This window comes from Eptatretus burgeri, chromosome 5 (assembly GCF_056783735.1).
Source record: "Eptatretus burgeri isolate ZD-2024b chromosome 5, Ebu_testis_v1, whole genome shotgun sequence".
Lineage (NCBI taxonomy): Eukaryota > Metazoa > Chordata > Myxini > Myxiniformes > Myxinidae > Eptatretus > Eptatretus burgeri.
In genome coordinates, this window is record NC_140965.1 from 87,428,990 (window position 1) to 87,448,927 (window position 19,938).

The 19,938-nt window shown below is 47.9% G+C and overlaps 1 protein-coding gene across 3 annotated transcripts in view; it reads right to left on the reverse strand.

Moving 5' to 3' along the window:
* LOC147026903 (cohesin subunit SA-2-like) overlaps window positions 1-17,976 on the reverse strand; it is a 224,262-nt gene extending 206,286 nt beyond the window's left edge. For 2 of the 3 annotated variants that reach the window (XM_085882803.1, XM_085882799.1), the window contains exon 1: window positions 17,821-17,976. The gene's annotated coding sequence lies outside the window, so the exon portion shown is untranslated. Of the gene's footprint in view, window positions 1-12,325; window positions 12,348-17,820 lie in introns of those variants that run through there. The other variant, XM_085882801.1, reaches the window with a different exon arrangement.
* Between the last annotated feature and the right edge of the window lie 1,962 nt (window positions 17,977-19,938).

The following is a 19,938-nucleotide window of genomic DNA, read 5'->3' on the forward strand; positions in this document are numbered from 1 at the left end:
ACACTGCGGCTTGTAGGCCTCTCCAGGTCTCTGTCTAACCATTAGACAACCAGGTGTTGGGCAAAGCTGAAAATTGGACTCATCAGAGAAGATGACCTTACTCCAGTCCTCTACGGTCCAATCCTTATGGTCTTTTGCAAACCTTAGCCTGGCTCTTCTTTGCTTCTCATTGATGAAGGGCTTTTTTCTCGCTTTGCACGACTTCAGCCCTGCCCCAAGGAGCCTGTTTCGAACCGTCCTCGCCATGCACTTCACCCCAGCTGCCATTTGCCATTCTTTTTTGTTGGTCACTTGATGTCATCCTACGGTTGTTGAGTGACATTCAAATGAGTTGACGGTCATCCTGGTCAGTGGAAAGTCGTTTTCGCCCTCTGCCAGTCTGTAGCTTTGTTGTCCCCAATGTCTACTGCTTGACCTTGTTCTTATGAACCGCCGTCTTTGAAATTTTAAGGATGGAAGCAACGTGACACTCACCGTATCCCTCTGCCAGTAAAGCCAGAATTGAACCCTTCTTTTCCTCACTCAAAACCTTTCTTTTCAACTCTTTTGGCATGGTCAAGTTATTTTTTTTATTCCAATTACTTTTGAGGTTCTACTAACTTTGTTTTTGCCATCCAGCTGATCTTATTGCAAGAGGATAGTGATGACCACAGCAGTGGTTTTTATACTTTTCCTTGTTAAATAAGATTTGGTTCAGGTGATCACAGAATCAGTACCTCACTAAGTAGAATGAGGTGTGCCTGTGTTGGAATTCAACAGACACTGGAATGGAATGGCTGCTATACATGTAGAGATGCTGATTTAAAAAAATTTTTGGAGTGGTCTCTTATTTTTTTCCAGAGCTGTATATCTAAAAAAAAAAAAAAATATATATATATATATATATATATATATATATATATATATATATATATATATATATTTTGTTGTAGGCCAGGGTTCGGTGGCGATAAACGACCATGAGGTGGAGCAGTGGAGTCGTCTCCTACCGAACACCCGGAATTTATGTCGTGAATCTCGGATAAGTCGGAGAGTTCACGAGTCCCTAAGCGGACCGTGGTCGCTAATATTTTGACGGCGTAGGGTAGGGTGAATTGCCTAATTTCAATATACCTAAGTACCCACGTCGTCCAACTACAGGGGAAAACCACACCGACAGACTTTGTCGGAACAGAGTTGCTATCTCCGACTCGGATCCGGCGTAACCGAGCGGAAGCTACCAAAGCCGCGCCGGACTAAATGAACAATTTATGGCACAAATTGCCTCACTAATTCTCAAGTACGAACCATGCTGGGTCAATCAAAGAAAGGACAGAAACGAACTGGAACATTTAAACAATTATTTTATTTGCAGGAATAAAAGAAAGGGATGAAGTGTGGACTTATTCACGACTATATGCAAGCAAATATTTACAATTATCATAAACACTTAAACAGTTTCACTTATAGGACGGTGCCACATACAGACACACACCCAAAAGAAAAAGGACCCAATTGGTCTTTATTCGACCCTCGCAGCCAAGGGGATAGTCGAGCTCAGGGTCAGAGTTCTGTCAGGGTACCTGACCGCGTTCGTGCGGCTTGGCCCGCGACTGCACGTGTCGGGCCCGTGGTCCGTGGGAGCTTGGATGGTGAATAGCGGACCCAGGGTCGCTCCTTGTAGAAGGCCAGCAGAGACTCTAGGCTTGAGAGCTCCAGCAATGATGACAGTGCACACACACTGCCTTCCAAGAACTGCTCCTTCCAAAGAACTCTCAAGAATTTCCAAGGACGCAAGAACTCTCTGAACTCTGAACTCTCCGAACTCGAACGAGCACATGAATCACACACACACACACACACACACACACACACACACACACACACACACACACACACACACACACACACACACACACACACACACACACACACACACACACACACACAGTCCTTTTTTGACCGCTGAAGGTGGAGCTGACGCGCTGATCGCCCTGATTTTTTTTTTTTTGGTGGAGTCCTTTTTTGGTGGAGCTGACGCACTGATCGCCCTGATTGGACAGGGACCTCCATTGATCCGCCCTTTCTGGGCAGGGTTATGGCCGAGCCGGGGAAAACCACGCCCCCCTCTACGCGTTTCTGTACCCCCCTTGGTAACTACGACAACCTCCGTGACGGCCTCATGAGCACTGATGACAAATGCTGACGACAAAGAAATGTGTCCAAATTAAATGTGTTATATAAATGTGACATACATGTATATATATATATATATATATATATATATATATATATATATATATATATATATATATATATATATACATATATATACATATATATACATATATATACATATATATATATATACATATATATACATATATATACATATATATATATATATATATATATATATATATATATATATATATATATATAAATATAATGTTGTTATATGCCTGGTGTTGGCTTAATGGTTAGGGTAGTGGGCTTGGGATCCTGGGGTCTTGAGTTCAAATCCCGCTCAGCTGTTGAATTAACACCAGGTGGGGTTTACTCTGCCTGTCATCCTTCCGAGGTCGGCAAAATGAGTGCCAGCATGCTGGTATACTGTGTCGGAGTGGCGACCCGTCCAGGATTGTTCCCAATAGCCAAGGAGACTGCTTCGGCGGCACCAACGCTCTGCATAGAGTATGGTCCTAATGGATGGATGGATAATGTTGTTACGGATCCGGGGGGCGGGATTCTCGCCCGATTCTTGGCGCCACCCTCACCACCGCCTTCTCCGGGGTTTATAACGCCGGCCGGCTCAGCACAGGCCTCGGGTCACGAGTCTTCAATCGCGATACCAACGTAATCCTTGTACCTTGCCAGTTGGGGAAATAGAACCCCTGATTACAGACTGGTTTTGTCAGATGCCGAGCGTTTTCTGCCAGTCTGTAACCATTTTGGTTTTATATGCCAATCAAACGGATCGTTCCTCGACGCGACACGAATTAATCCATAGCGGCAACTTCATCCGAATCAATCCAATTTATTGGGGAACATCGGGAAACAAGACACAAGTAAAACATTCACGACAATGCTTTTATTAACAATCTTTAACCCGTTCTTAACTAGGGAACCACGGACTACAGGTTTCGAGGGGGTCGCTACCGAGATATGCCTTAAACAACGTACAGACAAAGAGACAGATAGACAGCATGCATGCAAGACAAGACAGAGTACTTGGTGATGTTTCATGGACGAGAGTACAGTGTCAAAAGCACGAATGTCGCTCGCAACAGGCGGATGTCCACGGATTCGAGCCCAAGCTCGAACGCACCGCGTGGTAAGATGGCGGCGCCGCACTCTTTCCCTACCGCACGCACGCGGTCTCTACACGCTCTGACCCCCCGTAAGGTCGACGATGGGCCTCAGCTGATTTCTCTCAAGGTCCAGCGTACAAATCCAGGCCTGGCCTGTTCTCCAGACAAGGCCCAAATTGAGGTGCCAGGCTCCGGAAAGCGGATTGGCAAACGTGTTGAGCCGTTGGTGTGAGCAGGGACCGTCAGAGGCTCAGTCGTCTCCTCTCCTGCCTTCCCGCGTCGAAGCCCGACTTCCCAACTCCGTCCTCTCAGTTTCTCTCTCTGTCGAATCACCTTTTCTTTCCTTTTCCACGCTCGCCTCTCAAAGCCGGCTGCCGTCTCTCTCACGGCAGAATCCTTGACGTCCAGGCAGGTTCAGCGTCTCTCCCGGCAGATCCAACACTGTGCCCCCTTCGTTCGCTCGCTTCGAAGCCAAGAGCGCGCCTCGAGAGCGACTGTTTCCAGACACCGAACCTTTTTACGAAGACTTTGTTCGCTCGCTTCGAAGAAACACCGAGCACGCCTCGAGAACCCGACTGTTCTTCACACACAGCACTCTTTTTACCTCTCGTTTCTCTTTCGTTTGATCCTTTTACACACGAGCACGCCTCTCTCTGTGAAGCCGACAAAACTCCTCCCCTTAGCTTCACTTCCTCTTTTTGGCCACACCCTCTCAGCCGACCGGGCGGGGCCTCGTCTGGGATGGGGAAGAAGAAGAGGGAGCTCTTGGCACACCACCATTGTACGAACAATAAAAAGCATCCAACACCTCCCGACACACATGTAACGTCCATTTTACCACACAACCTAGCTAAACATGCATTTAATGGGGGATCTGAGCTAATCCTATATTTAGTCGTCCAATAAGGGCCATTTCCATAACAATACATATATATATATATATATATATATATATATATATATATATATATATATATATAAAAAAATTAAGCACCACAATTTACCCCTTTCTTATTCCTATTTTTTTTCCCGGGACAATGCCGGGAACTCCAGCTCGTACATGTATATGTATATGTATATGTATATGTATATATATGAGCCTGGTGTTGGCGCAGTGGTTAGGGCAGCGGCTTGGGATCCAAAAGGTCCTGAGTTCAAGCCCCGTTGTGCCACTGAATTATACACCAGGGGGTCGACTCAGCCTGTCATCCTTCCGAGGTCGGCGAAATGAGTACCAGTATACTGGGCCGGTGTCTACCCCGGTTAAAATAGGTGTACCATATCCCTGTGTCGTAAGAGGCGACCAGGGTATATATATATATATATATATATATATATATATATATATATATATATATATATATATATATATATATATATATATATATTCTTCTTCTTCCTTTGGCTGCTCCCATTGGGGGTCGCCACACCGGATCATCCATTATGATCCGCATAATGATTTGGCACATGTTTTATGCCGGATGCCCTTCCTGACGCAACCCTGGTCGCCTCTTACGACACAGGGATATGGTACACCTATTCTAACCGGGGCAGACACTGGGCCCAGTACACTGGTACTCACTTCGCCGACCTCGGAAGGATGACAGGCTGAGTCAACCTCCTGATGTGTATTAATTCAAGCGGCCAACGGGACTTGAACTCAGGACCTTTTGGATCCCAAGCCGCTACCCTAACTACTACGCCAACACCAGGTATATATATATATATGTGTGTGTGAGTGTATTTCATAAAGCATAACATTTACTCTCTCTGCTAACTCCACTCCCCCTCTTTCCCCCCACTCCCCGGAAGTATCAGGGCGGTGATTATCTGCAGACCGTGATTTATCTCCTGGTGGTATTTATTTGCCTCCGGATGTGTCTGGGTGGTGTACCTGTCCGGACCATGTGTTTTTTGTCGCCAACATGTACGGGTGGTGTTTTTCCTCGGACACGTCCAGGCGGTGTTTGTCTCTGGGTGGTGTTTATCGTATGACCGATGGAAAATAGATTTCAGACATTATTTTGTTTCCATCTTCAATGATATTCTATGCAGAATAATCTTGATGAGACAGTATGAATCGTAATTAACGCTCCACTGCACATCTGTCTTCCCTTTCTCCACACCCTCGCTCTCCCCCCCCCCCCTTCTGTAGTATTCCCATCAGCGAAGCGACGGATGGTATTTGCTTGGGTGTATATGTGTACATATTGTTTTGGATTCTCACCACTCCGGCATGCGGGCGACCGCACGCCCACCGACCGTGGCAATCCAGTCGCAGCTTTCGGATCAATGCCGAAACCCAGCTTCGGGTGTTGTTAACCACACCATAAATCAGCCAACTCTTCTATCCACGTGCGACAGGGTTCATCGTCGAATTGTCGATTTACCTAATTATTCGCGCAGACAGAAATGCCGGGGATTTACACCTCAACGGGACCCATACGGACACGAGCCGTTTTAGCAGTTCGCTCCATTTGCGATTGCCGAGCGGTTTATTATCGCCAAGCCCCGTCGGATCCCATTATCTTATCGGCTATTAAAAAACAACTATTATTCCGAACGCAATTACGACAGCTCAATGGAGGAAGGGACGCAACGAGCAGGTGAATATTCCAACAATGAGGACATTTATTTAGAATGTAGGCACGTATGCAATGAATGGGGGTAAGGGACAAGAGACGAGCAAGAAAAACCTACAGCTGTTGTCTATTTATTCTGTACATGCACTTAACAACAATTCTACTTATCGGACAAGGCGCCACATACTTCCATGCAAAAACCCCAGGAAAGAAAAAGATAACAGGGCCCGTAGGCCTTTAATGTTCCGCTGTGAAGACCGAAGGAGCTCCGCGAGACCGTGCAGGTCACCTACCACCCTCGTGGTGACTCGCTGGGCGACCCTCGATGTCTTGCCGTCAACACAGCAGCTGGTGTAGTGGCGACTTGGTTGGTCCAGGCCTAGCCATGCGGCCTGGTCGATCGGGCCGAGCCGATGACGCCTCAGAGGAGAGAACGGCCCTTGCTCTTTTGGAGTTGATGCTCTCTTCAGAGCCCGCTCACTCCTCAGCGTCGCTCAGACCGTCCCGGGGCCCGATCACTCGGACCGTTATGTCGCTGGCTCGCGACTTCTCGCCGGCTGTCTCCACCGACCCACAACTCTGCACGGCACTGCAGGCTTGGCTGGACTCCAGGCTCCAAACTCCGAACTGGAGACTCCAGACTCCAGACTCAACTCAACCCCGACCTCCACTCAACTCAACTGGTTTCTCGGCATTTTAGCCCGGCCTTTTATCAGGATCGGGGGTGGTGTTTGGTCTTTCACCTCTGACCCTTCACCCCCCGCTGGCTCTGCCCATTTTGTCATTCTGATCCGATCTTGCCGTCAAACGCGTACAACTCGGACGTGGTAGAAATCACCGGCTTTTGCTCCAGGAGGGAGTCCTCGCGTTTGTCGGCGGAGATGCCGTTCGTTTGTGGACGCCGTTGCCGGCGAAAAGATGGCGGCGTTTGTGGAGATGAAGGTGAAGAGATGTTGGCGGTTGTGGCAAAGGTGGTGAGATGTTGGCGGTTGTGGCAAAGGTGGTGAGGAGATGTTGGCGGTTGTGGGGAAGGTGATGAGGAGATGTTCGTTTTAAAAGAAAGATAGCAAAAGAATAACGGCTAAATCAAAGATGCACAGCCCGGCTCACGAATAATTCCCGTTAGACATCGGTGGGGAAATCTAATCTGGACACACACTTATCGACATAACTGATCTTCGGGAAACCTGAATGGTGTTCTGTGAATTTCCACAACCATAACAATATATACAAATACCATAATTCTAAATTAGTGGAATTTTATCATTTATCTCTGTCTTATTCCCTCACAATAGATCTGCTTCTTTTGCTTTTTATTAGGCAAGGATAAACATTAAATCTGTGGGGAAAACACAATTTGCAGTCCACTCATAACGACGAAGAAATTTTGAAAGTAACACTTACACAAGGATTTTATAATTATATTATTGTGGGCTGGCAGGGTCGGGTGAGAAGACCACTTGGTGGGGGAAGCTATGTCGATTCCCACCAGACTCCCCGGAATTGGAGGCAGTTGCTCACGGATAATTCCGTGACGCGGCGGGTCGCTTAACCGACCGCAAGGGCGTCGATCCAAGCCAAAATGTGGGGGGGGGGGGGACAGGTAACTGCACCCTTCTCCCAAGGTGTGCCCAGGCATCTTGGTATTTTGCTTCTCCATGTTAGGTGTCTAATGACCTATGCCCCGTTCTGTAGCGACGCAGGTTGTGACACATCGCCGAGCCGAACGCATATGCTCAACGTAGGTACCGACTGGAAATTCCTAGTTTCGTTTTCAGCCGTGTACACTGTATGAGTGTGAGTGACAGAGCTGCTGTCAGTGGGTGTGAGTGGCCAGCCAGCGCTGTGTGTGAAAGAGACGGTGCATATAGGGGGCGACGGTGGTGTACATCATGTACACTAGCATCACCCCCTATATGCACCGAACAGTACATGAGGTATATCTATAGCATGGGGCTGCATGGTATAATGACAAGAATAGCAACGAAAGCTTATCGCTGCGTACCAACAGCTATTTGCTTGATTTTTTTTTGCATTTTTCAAATAGGCATGGGACGCGAAATGTGGGGGGGGGGGGGCAGAATATACTGTCCCCCCTGGTAAAAAAGTGGGAGGGACGTGTCCTCACCCCACCCCCGGGATCGATGCCCATGACCGACCCTGGAAGCCAATAACTCAACCGCGTGACCTAGGGTCCTCCCGCCTATGGAATTGGGTTCCCAAATTAACCATGTGGTTTAATTACCGGGGAACCACCCCCTTGGTACGCCTTGTCCGAACCGGATCACTCTACCGGTTCGGATCACCTGTATCACAGCGGATACAGCAGATACAGCGGATCCTTTATGGTGGCGCGGCAGTTTTGCCCACCTTACTGCAAAAGCGCCCGTGACTAATTTATCCCAGGAAAAAAAAGAAAAGAAAAAGTGGGAATAGAATGAAATGGAGGGAAAAATGATTCAATAAACCTAACTATTAGACCATCGCAACGCACTCCCTTGTTTTCCCACGAAACGAAAGGAAGGGGTCCATCTACACGTATATTAATGGCATAACTGTCTCAGGACATCTATCTGTTGTATGCATGCGGTTCCGAGAACCGCAACAATATATACAACTACCGAAACCCCGTCACAGATGGATTCCGTTCATTCAACCACCCTCACCAGCTCACCCACACTCGAGGGACATGGACTGGACAGGGCGTGCTTGCCCCCGCCTACTCATCCCCCGCCCCTGCCCCATTCCCCCCCCCCGCCTACTTATCCCCCGCCCCGCCTTCAATTTGCTTATCCCCGCCCAAAAATTTAATTAGCCCGGCCCCGCTCCCGCCTCTTCACTCCCCGCCCACCCCTTCCCCGTCTCTTGATTCCCCGCCCCTCTCTCCACCCCCTCACACTCAACCCCGCCTAATTCACCCCAGCCCCTGCCCACTCATCCCCCACCCCATTTCCCCGTCTCCCTCTTTCAATTTGCTTACCCCCGCCCAAAAATTTCTTACCTTGCCCCCCGCATCTTCACTCCCTGCCCCCGTCTCTTCATCCCCCACCCCCACCTCTTCACTCCTCGCCCCTGTCACAACGAAAAGTGTTTATTTTGTACTGCTTCGGACTTGAAGGTTGACTATTGTCACAATGTGCGATGCACTCTTACAGGTACGAAGTTTCTTTCAGTCCAGGTCACAGTACCGAGAAAAATGTGACGCGACCGCGAGGAGTAGCACAAAATTGGTCCTTCAGTATTAATATATAGATGGGTCTACACTCATGGAGGGGCTAACCAAACAAAGGACAACAGACAACAGATTCACAAACTACCAAGGGGGGGGGGGCATTGGTGACCATACATGAGAAGGAAAGGAGGAGGAACAAAAGTGAGCAACAATGGCCAGGAGGAACAGAATGGAGAGGAATCAGCGTGTGGAAGGCATAGCGGATGTGTGTGGGTGAGCACACGAGGTAGTGATGGGCCACATTTATTGAAGGACTGAAGTGAAGAGGACAAGACTACAGACACAGGGAGAGGGTTACAGGTTGGTGAGAATAAGGGGGTGAATGAGCAAGAGGGCAATCAGCCTGGATTTTGGGAGGACGATGCGAGGGTTTCTTGAGGAACATGTGCAATGTGGGATGGCTTGGAAGGACAAAGGTAGTTGAGGGCAGGAGCAAGTCAAGATATGTAGTGCATGTGTGCGTGCGTGCGTTGTTGTTGTTGTGGACCGGGGGTTGGTGGCGAGAACGACCACGAGGTGTGAAAAGCTCGCGTCGTCTCCCACCAAACTCCTGGGAATTGTAGGCCGTCGCTCGGATAACTCGGCGAGCCGGCGGGTCGTTTAACCGACCGTGGTCGCCAATGTCGCCAATATCTCAACCGCGTAGCGTAGGGTCTATTTGTCGATAACCAATTTACCTCATTAACTACGCGATTTTGACTACCGGGGAAACCACGCACTCGGCACGTCTTGCTCGAACCGGGTCACTCTACCGATTGCGGTAGAGTTCCAACTGCCGACTACCAACTCCGGTTCGGGTGCAGCCGAGCGGAAACTGCCAAAGCCGTGCCGGCTGGAATTAATGGATTACCGGGGATAAACCCCCGCCTAAACTCAGATCCGAACAATGCTGGACCAATTCAAGAAGTGACAGAAACGGAGTGGAATATTTCTACAAATGTTTATTTACAATAAAAAGACAAAGGCAAGACTTAATGCAAATATACAAGAAGGAATATTTACCACGAGCAAAATCACTTATTCAGATGTACTTCAAGACGGGCCCACACGCAGACACACACACAAAATGAAAAGAAACCCAGAGTCTTGATTGGATCCTCGCAACCATGGAGAGAGACAAGCTGGGGGTCAGAGTTCGGTGGTGTACCTGAACATCAAAGGAAGGGCGTGCTCCACGATGCGGCACCCGAGAAAGGTTGTTGGTCCGGTCCCCAGTCGCACGGAGGGACTCGTGGTTTGCGGCGGAGCTCGGGTGGTGAACAATCAGGGTCCATGGAGGGAGGTCAGGGTCGCTCTGTCCATCCTTAAAACTCCTCGTAGCAGCCACCCTGAAACTCCAGAACCCCGTAACAGCCACCGTGAAACAAAACTGACTGCTTACAGCCACCGTGAAAGCAAACTCGACCGGACACTTTTGTACAGAGTCTCGGAGATTTATTGGCCTTTCTCCACGGGGAGGGGCCCTTGGCGAAAACGCACCTCGCTATCCGCCTCTGATTGGACAGGGTCCTCTGGCCCACCTTTCTGGGGCAGGGCCTCGGCCCCTGCTAGGAGACCCCAGTTACTCCTCCACATGGCTTCGCTCTCGACGAGTAAGAGTGTCAGCGCCGTGAAGGTCATCGTACAAGAGTTACAACGTTCGTGGGAGCCGAGAACTGCAACCGCGAGACCCCCTCTCGGCAAGTCAAGGTACGAGCAGCCAGCGGGTGGTGATGGAGCGTGATGGGCCGAAGGGGTCACGCAGATGGGATGGTTTATTAGATGTAATAACCTAACTAAAAGAAATCGCAACGCACGCCTTTGATTCTCCCACGAGACAAAAGGAAGGGGATCTGACTACACACATACTTAACGACATAACTGACTTTTGGGACATCTGTATGTTGAATGCAAATAGTTTCCAGATGAGTAACAATATATATATATATATATATATATATATATACACACACACAAACATTGGTGAAGACGGAGGGGGGGGGGAGGAGAGGGAATAAAAACTGATAATATAAATGACAAAAGGAGAGGGAAATAGGGGATGGGGGAGGGGGGGTTAAAATATTTGGAGAATAATTAATAAATAAATAAAACATCGGGAGAAAGAATAGATGGTGAAGGAAAGGGGAGAATTTTCCAACAATTCCATAAGCAACTTGAAGATGGCCCAACGATTTTGAGCAAAATAATGAGCAATTATTTTGTTGAAGGTGGTGTGGTTTTGGCAATTTCATTCATTTTGGTCTTGAAGATGGTTTAAAAGAGCATTCAACATACAAAATTGGTATGACAGTTCTGCCTGGATTTGCATGTACACTCACAATAACAAATGCAATAGAATGTGATTCATTAAGCCCCAAATAAAAATTCCATGTCACACACGCTGAAGTGCCATTTCCATACGAAGAGCCTCAAGATATTCTCGGTTACGAAAAGGTAAGATTAAAGAAAATATGAAGCATGCCAAGTAATAACAGGCTGAAAGGACGAGATCAGTGGTAATGTGAATGGAGAGGTAAGGGGGAGGGGGGGTGAAGCATATAATCCTTCATCGAAGATTCATACATTAAGTCTAAACCAAAGTGAAACCAGCAAGTGAATGAGATCCCAAAAAGATGAGTGAAAGAACAACCATAGCAACGTACTTATAAAGCTTGCAAGATATAATGCTCAACAAAGGGTTAAATTTGTTCCAATTTGAAACTTCCCTTGCTGGCTCATTACAGAAGCAGTCCAAGCAACCAACATACCTGCTCCTCTGTCACTAGGACAGCTCAAATTATTTTCCAAGGTCAATGATACAGTTTACTGGTATCCTTCAAATAATCTGCTTTGCACGAAATGTAGACAGGACTTGTTTTTCCTTTTCTTTTAATCCAAGATGAAAGCTCTGAAAAGAGCAATGTGACACGGTAGGAAAAGAAAAAAAAGAAGTACAACGAAGTGGTAGTGGGGCTATAGTTGGACTCAATGAGAGTGAGAGTGAGAGGAATGAAACAGAGTAACAAGCAAGTCAGAGGGTTTGGTGAGGTATGGGTAGTAGCGGGAGAAAAATATCATAGGTAGGGATAGGAGACGGGAAGAGGTGGTGGTGCAGCACCTGCTTCAAGCAATAACAATTAAAATAGGGTAGCAGGACAAATATAAATTAAAACTAAAACATTCAGACCAAATATCACCAGAACACAGCAACCGGATTGGCTCGTTAACGTTTACATCCAAACCTCTTCTCAAAGTCATGGTCGTGGGGACTCAGGTTCTAAAAAAAAAAAAAAAAAAAAAAAAAAAAAAAAAAAAAAAAAAAAATCGATCGATATACCATGCAGTTTATCATTAATCCTTTAATGCCCTTGTAATTCACATAAAATAATGATCTCCATCGTCTGCCCGGAATGCGATTGATTTAGAAGTTCCTGCACGAACCTCTGATTGCCAAGTTAAAAAACATTAATTTAAATTAAAAATCAAAAGCCTTCCAAAGACATATATATATATATATATATATATATATATATATATATATATATATATATATATATATATATATATATATATATATATATATATATATATATATATATATATATATATATATATATATATATATATATATATATATATATATATATATATGTTCTGTGACGAGCCTTCAAAAAAAAAGGAGGTAATTTCAACAACAAGGTTTTCAAAGCTTTTCCATCGTCTTTTCTTTATTTCGAAGCATCATAGATTTGTAACAGATGGTAGGCAGCAGCAGTGCAAAGGAATTATGGACTCGTCGTCACATAATTACCTTTGCAATACAACACAGGCAAACACTCGCCTCGAAGAGTAGTGGAAAACGCCGATTCCACAAATTACATAATCGGACGCCAGTGTGAGGCACATGTACTTGGGAGACATGTCAAAGCCATACCGACAGAAATGAAACAAGAAATTTGCAAAGAAGGTCAAACAGATAAGCGAGATAATGAGGAAATCAACGTGTCAAACCACATCCATAGAATCACATTTATTGCAAAATGCTCAAGCCAAAACAAAAAAAAGAGAAAAGAAATAAACCGATCACTGCAAGGAGACATTTAAATCACAGTTTGCTCATCACCTGCATATTTAGGATAAAAAGGGGGGTGCATCGGGATTCAAACCCAGAAAAGGTGGATGTCGTGCTGTACATGCAGAATGGGCTCTGCATCCATTTTCCTCTTAACCGTAGTGCTCCATGTCATAGTACCGTATTAACATACACCATCCGTTTCAACCTGCAACGCCATGTTGCCATGTTTGCAACACCATTTGCCAGACAAGCAGGAAGGGATTTACACAATCTTCCCGAATGAAAATAAAACTTAGGGTAAAACTGCAGCATATGCCAATCTAGTAAAGAAATATTCAGAAGACAGAAGGAAGTGGGGTTGGGAGCTGGAGGGGGGAGGAGGGTAATGGTGCCCTGTGCTTGACGTGGTTGTCAAGGATACCTCTTGTCTTCTGCTAAATTGATCATTCGGTTTCAAACAATAGGCTTCGTCAGTTGAAATTTGACTAATGGAATGCTAACCACCATGGGAAACAAAGTAAAGCAGCCGTTCTAGGCATTCACCCTTTGTCCTCCTGCTCCAACGAAGGGTTAATGCCCAAAACGTTGGCTTTACTTTGCTTCGCACTGCAGTTAACGTACCTTGGTCAACTTTCGGAACCGAATAAATCTTTTGTACTGTCTTCCATGCTGACACCTACCAGAAAAGTTTCCTGTTGTTCTCACTCTCAACATTACTAGCCGTGTTTGCCCTTCCTACCACCACCGGAAGCAAAAACATGGCATCAAAGTTTGCTGATTTCCTTGTGGAAAATACCCACTGGGACACACATCCAAACACAAATTTAATATCGAACAGGTGAAGGCTACAACTCACAACTTTTATATTGCTGGTATTTCTTCGTTCCCTCGGAATCCCACTTTTCCTTTCACTTACATTCCAATTTCATCTTTATATTTGAAGCTTCACTTCAAACTCTTCTTCATCTCATTCTGTTCTTGCAAAGGTTTTTAGGCTTTGCATCCTTGTTGTTACTGTACAACACAGATAGCAAATTTGGGAATGGTTGGCAATCAGGGTTTGCATCAGCATTATGTTTAATCAACATTTTGTCCAGCTGATTAGGACGAAGTCTTAGTGGACTGTCGAAAAAGGCCACGTCTTCAAATCTCCACAACAACTGTGCACTATCTTTTCAAGGTGCTGATTCACGAGTACTTATTGTGAAATCTTCCTAGCCAAAAGTGCTTTGGCCAAAAGTTAAGTCGTTCGATAAGGTGTAAATGACGTAACCATTAAATATTCCATTCCAAACGGCATAACCGTTTGAGGTGGACCAAGTGGCAAGCAGACCTGACATTTCAACTTCTTCACCAGGAAGTGATCCAACTGCGAAACTGCATGTAGCCTCGCTCGACAAGACCTCGTAGCACCGGATTACTTTTGGCACTACACCCACCACTTTGACTATGGTGGTTCTTCACTTTCTTGTACACAGATATCAACAGTTGCATTTTATATCGACATAGGTTTGGAGATGCTGCACGCCTTTGGAAAAGTATGACAAAGGCCCAGGAGCGCCATGACAAAGCACAGGGATAAGAGCACTTGACATTACTCTTCCAATGAACAACTTAACACAACGAATGGGAAAACATCATGGAAGGACACAAATCTCACATCACAGAAAATGGATTTCCTTATGAAAGGCAGGATATAAGCAGGAGGCAACAGCTGTTCCAGTTGCTCGAGAACAGAAACTATTTGTGATGCAAACGAGGCGTGTCAAACACAAAGGTGTGCAAAACATTTCTGAAATGAAAGCTTTCCATCTTGAATATTGCAACATATTTAAAATCAATTTGTTAGCAGACTTTGCCGGAAGAAATGATTTTTTTTTTTGGTAGTTATTTTAACATCCTTTCAACTGACCTAAGGACCCTACACGCCAGACTCGATGACACGGTCAGAACCCCTTTTACCTGACCAAACGCCTCTTACGCCCAACCGAACCACAACTTCCCCTTTTATCCGAATAGCTGAAGCAGGAAGCACCCCTTTCGCCTGAGCTGATGCCCCCGCAGGCATGACTTTCACTTGAACCGAACACACCCACCAACGCCACATTCGTTTGACCGGACGCTCTGATCCCTTTCACCGAAACAGATGCCACAGCCAGCACCCTTTTGCTTGACTAAAGGCCCCCGCTGGTGCCTTTTTCCTGACCGGATTCCCCCTTCGTCAAACCGGATATCACCACTGGGTCTTTTTTCCATGACCAAATACCTCACACCTTTCGCCCGACTGGACGCCCCTGCTGGTGCCCTTTTGCATGACCAAACACCTCCACCGGCGCCCGTTTCGCCTTATGGGACGTTCCCGCTGGAATGCCTTTCAGTCAACCAGGCGCACAATCCAGCACCCTTTTCTCCGAACCGGACACTCCCTTCGCCCAACCGGACGCCCCCGCCAGGGCCTTTTGGCCTGGCAGAATGAGCACGCACCTTTCACCTCAACCGACACACTCTGCCAGTGCCCTTTACCCAACCAAACTCCCCCACCAGCACCCCTTTCGTCCGAACGCCCCCGCCCCTTTCACTCCACCGGTCGCCCCCGCCCCTTTTGCCCAACCGGGCACGCATTTCACCAGACTGGATGCCCCCGTACCCTTCGCCTACCTCGATCGCCCTACCGATGGCCCGAGCTAGTGCCCCTTTCACCTGTATGAACATGCCTGCCCCATTTGGCCAGCCGGATCCCACCACCAGCACCCTTTTTGCCCGAGTGAAAGCCCCCCACTTGTACCACCTTCACTCGACCAGTGTCCCTGCCCTTTTGCCTGACCATACACCACCTTCAACTGGACATCCTCACCCTCACCTCTTGCACCTGATCAGACGCCCCTGTCCATTTTGCCCAGCAGAATGCCCACACCCATTTCTCCCAACAAAAAACCCCTGCAGGAACCCCCTTCACCCAACTGGCACCCCCTCCGCCCATTTTTTTCAAAGCTGAACACCCTCACCAGTGCTCTTTTGCCTGACCGAACACCTCCGTCAATTTCATCCTAACTTATGCACCTGCCAGCAACCCTTTCACCTGCCCAAACACCAATTTCACCCCACCGGATGGAACCGCACCCTTCGCCTGCCTCTATCATCCCACCGTGTACTCCTGCTGGCAGCCTGTTTGACTGACCAGATGAATCTTAAGACAGACTGGATGCCCCTCCCCTTTTGACTGACCAAATGCCCCCACCACTTTTGCATGACCGGACTCGCTAACAGCACCCCTTCTGCAAGACCAGACACCCCCGCTGGCACCTCTTTCACCAAAATGGACGCACCCGCCCCCTTTCCCTTGCTGGCCCACCTTTCGACAAAACAGAAGCAACCCCCCCACCCCTTCCTTACGCCGAACTGAATTCCACCACCAGCATCTCTTTTGCCTGACCAACCGGAAAACCCCAACCAGCACCCCTTTCGTCTGACAGGATCCCCACACCTTTTGCCTGACCAGACCCCCCACCCCTTTTGCCTGACCGAACTGCTCCCCCCAACCCCCAACCCTTTTGCTTGACCAGACAACACCCCCTCCCCACTCCTTTTGCCTGACCGGAGTCCCCCACCTCTTTTACCATCCAAGCGCCACTTTATCCCACCGGACACCTCCTCATGCCCCGACAGTACACCTCTGCCGTCACGCTTTCATCGATCTCTCCTGCCCACCCCCACACCCCCACAAGACACTCACACTTTATTCTATTTTGTTAAATTACTGCATCGTTGGTACTTTTTTCCTACTTTCTTCTGCCACCACCACAACCACCACCCTTCCCAATGGACCTGCCTACCTGTCAAAACTTTTTTTTCTGTTGAAACTGCAACCTTGCCACTTTTATTTTTCCAATTATTCATTATGCTGTCAGTCTTTATTAAAAACAACCACCCCCCCCCCCAATGTACAGTTGCACCTCCGTTATTGTCCTTCTCCACACAGTACACCACACCCTGCACTCAATTCTGCGAGCATCCCTCGAGCGGTAAAGTAGTAGTTTGATGGAGAAGGGAAGTTAGTTTGTGAGGTCATGCAGAGTCTCGCACACACGACACGGCGACCTGATAAACAACCAACTCTTTTTGCCCACTCTCAATCCGCACATTCATCACCAAACATTGTCCTTTGGAAACCCGAAGACCTGTTCCAAGTGAACATTCTCAGACTCATGGGTTTTTTTGAACGACTGTTTGCCTTTTCCGACTTTGGCGGACTGGAAAGTCGCTCGAAGCACCACGTACTGTACTGTACGTCAGACCTTCCCCCACTTTTAGTTCGTTCCCATCGTACACAGGGCGCAGCCATTTGGGGCTCGGGCTCGGCCCTCTCTCCGCGGCACAACACCTCGCCGCGGCCGCCATTCCCCGGGCCTCCCTCCCTCCCCCGGCCGCCTCGCCATCTTGTTAAACCGGGGGGCTCGGAGCGGGCCGGCCCAGGCCTCAGCTCGCTCACCCTCTACACCCGACCCCGCCCGCTCTCGATTCCACCATATTGGTTGCCTTCCCCGGCCACTCCGGGCCTGCCAAGCCGGCAATCTGGGCCGAAGGACGGCCGAAAGCTCAGCGGCGGAGGCCGATGGGGGAGGTGGGTTTAAAAAAAAAAAACAACCACGAAGGGGATCTTACCCGAAGAGAAGCGGCGGCAAAACGCGTTAGGCTAAGGTGCCATCTGGCGGTATGAGTACGTGGCCCGTTGGCCCCCTGCTCTCGGCCGCTTGGCGCCCCCTAGCGATCCCTCACAGACGCCACTCTCTTCCTTTCCTTCCCGCCCTCACCTCTTCCTTTTTCTCCTCCTCCTCCTCCGCCCTTCCCTCTCCCTTCCAATTTCCATTGTGTAATTCTTCTTCTTCTTCTTCTTCTTCGCTGCATTATTTTCCCCGTTGCTGCCAATCGTCGTCTTGTCCGAGAGGCGGAGCTGCGAGAGCAGCGGCGGCTTGTTGGGAGCGGGAAAGGTTGAAGTAGTGTGGATTGGGATTCAAAAGAGGGGGAAATGATGTTGTCAGATGAAAAAAAAAAAATGAACACCAACTTGTTGTCGGTGTTAAAAAAAAAAAAAATGACATTTCTCAGCGAATGTTTCTGGAAACGTGAAAGACGAGAGCGGTTCGAGTTTCGAAACAAGGGAGTCACGTGAGGACCAGGCAGCACGTCACAGAGACCACCGAGTTCGAATTGGGGAGAACGACGAGTACAAGTCGAAGATATAAAATTTTAAAATGGAAGATTAAAAAGGGTTCGTAAAGGAAAATCTGGAACAGAGGTGAGGCGACATGTTTGCATGGTCGCATTAGTTTCGATGCATTTGGAACGCTGCTTTTGGGCGGTGTAAAAGATCATTGCTTCAGCAGAGTTGGTCTCTCGCTAATTTGATATCCTTCAGTTTTTGAGGCGGCGATCGAATTATCGGGGAAGCGAAGCAGATTCGATCCGGTTAATGTCCTTGGATGGGAGACGTCCATTGATGTCGAAACGCCGGTGTCTCTCAGTTGCTGACGTCGAAGCTTCTTTATAAACTGGATTTTGGTTGTGCCCGATCGAGCTGAATCATATTACAATAGACACCCTTGGACGCAATGTGTTAGGACGACGAGAGGAAGAAGAAGAAGAAGAGAAGAAGAAGAAGAAGAAGAAGAAGAAGAAGAAGAAGATTATTTTGAAGAGAAGAAGATCTGAATCTTTGCTGGGACGTCGAAATCTGGTTCTCACGTTTATAGGAGAGAAGTTGAGCGAATAATCTCGTCGCATCTTGCTTGAAACGAGAAGGTAATGGTGTGCGAGTACCTCAGCCAAATTATATGCCGAGAGACGGTGTGCAACAACGAGAGGGCTTTTAACTTGGGCTTCGTTGGTGGAAGATACGTAAATCGATCGATGAAGTTGAACAGCACTCGGTGAAGCGTGAACCTCCCTCCGTCAGGATGAACAGTTTACGTTTTGTATCCCACTGACAGGACGGATCGGGATCGGGTCCGGGATCGGGATCGGGACCTGAATCGAATCTGTGTTATTCATGTCCGTTTTCACCTCCCCAACTCGTCCACCTCGTTTTGTCCTCATTCATTCAAAACCTTTTCAGATATCGTGCTACAAACGTATCCACACATGGCAAATTGGCGACGAAAAACGGGTTGGGAGGAGGTTGGTAGAAGGTTGGTAGGTTGGTAGGACGTTAGAAGGTTGGGAGGAGGTTGGTAGAAGGTTGGGAGGAGGTTGGTAGGAAGTTGGGAGGAGGTTGGTAGGTTGGTAGGAGGTTGGTAGGTTGGTAGGAGGTTGGTAGAAGGTTGGGAGGAGGTTGGTAGAAGGTTGGGAGGAGGTTGGTAGGACGTTGGTAGGTTGGGAGGAGGTTTGTAGGAAGTTGGGAGGAGGTTGGTAGGAAGTTGGTAGGTTGGGAGGAGGTTTGTAGGAAGTTGGGAGGAGGTTGGTAGGAAGTTGGGAGGAGGTTGGGCGGAGGTGGGGAGGAGGTTGCGAGGACGTTGGGAGGAGGTTGGGAGGAAGTTGGGAGGAGGTTCGTAGGACGTTGGTAGGTTGGGAGGAGGTTTGTAGGAAGTTGGGAGGAGGTTGGTAGGACGTTGGTAGGTTGGGAGGAGGTTTGTAGGAAGTTGGGAGGAGGTTGGTAGGAAGTTGGTAGGAGGTTGGGCGGAGGTTGGGAGGACGTTGCGAGGACGTTGGGAGGAGGTTGGGAGGAAGTTGGGAGGAGGTTCGTAGGACGTTGGTAGGTTGGGAGGAGGTTGGGAGGAAGTTGGG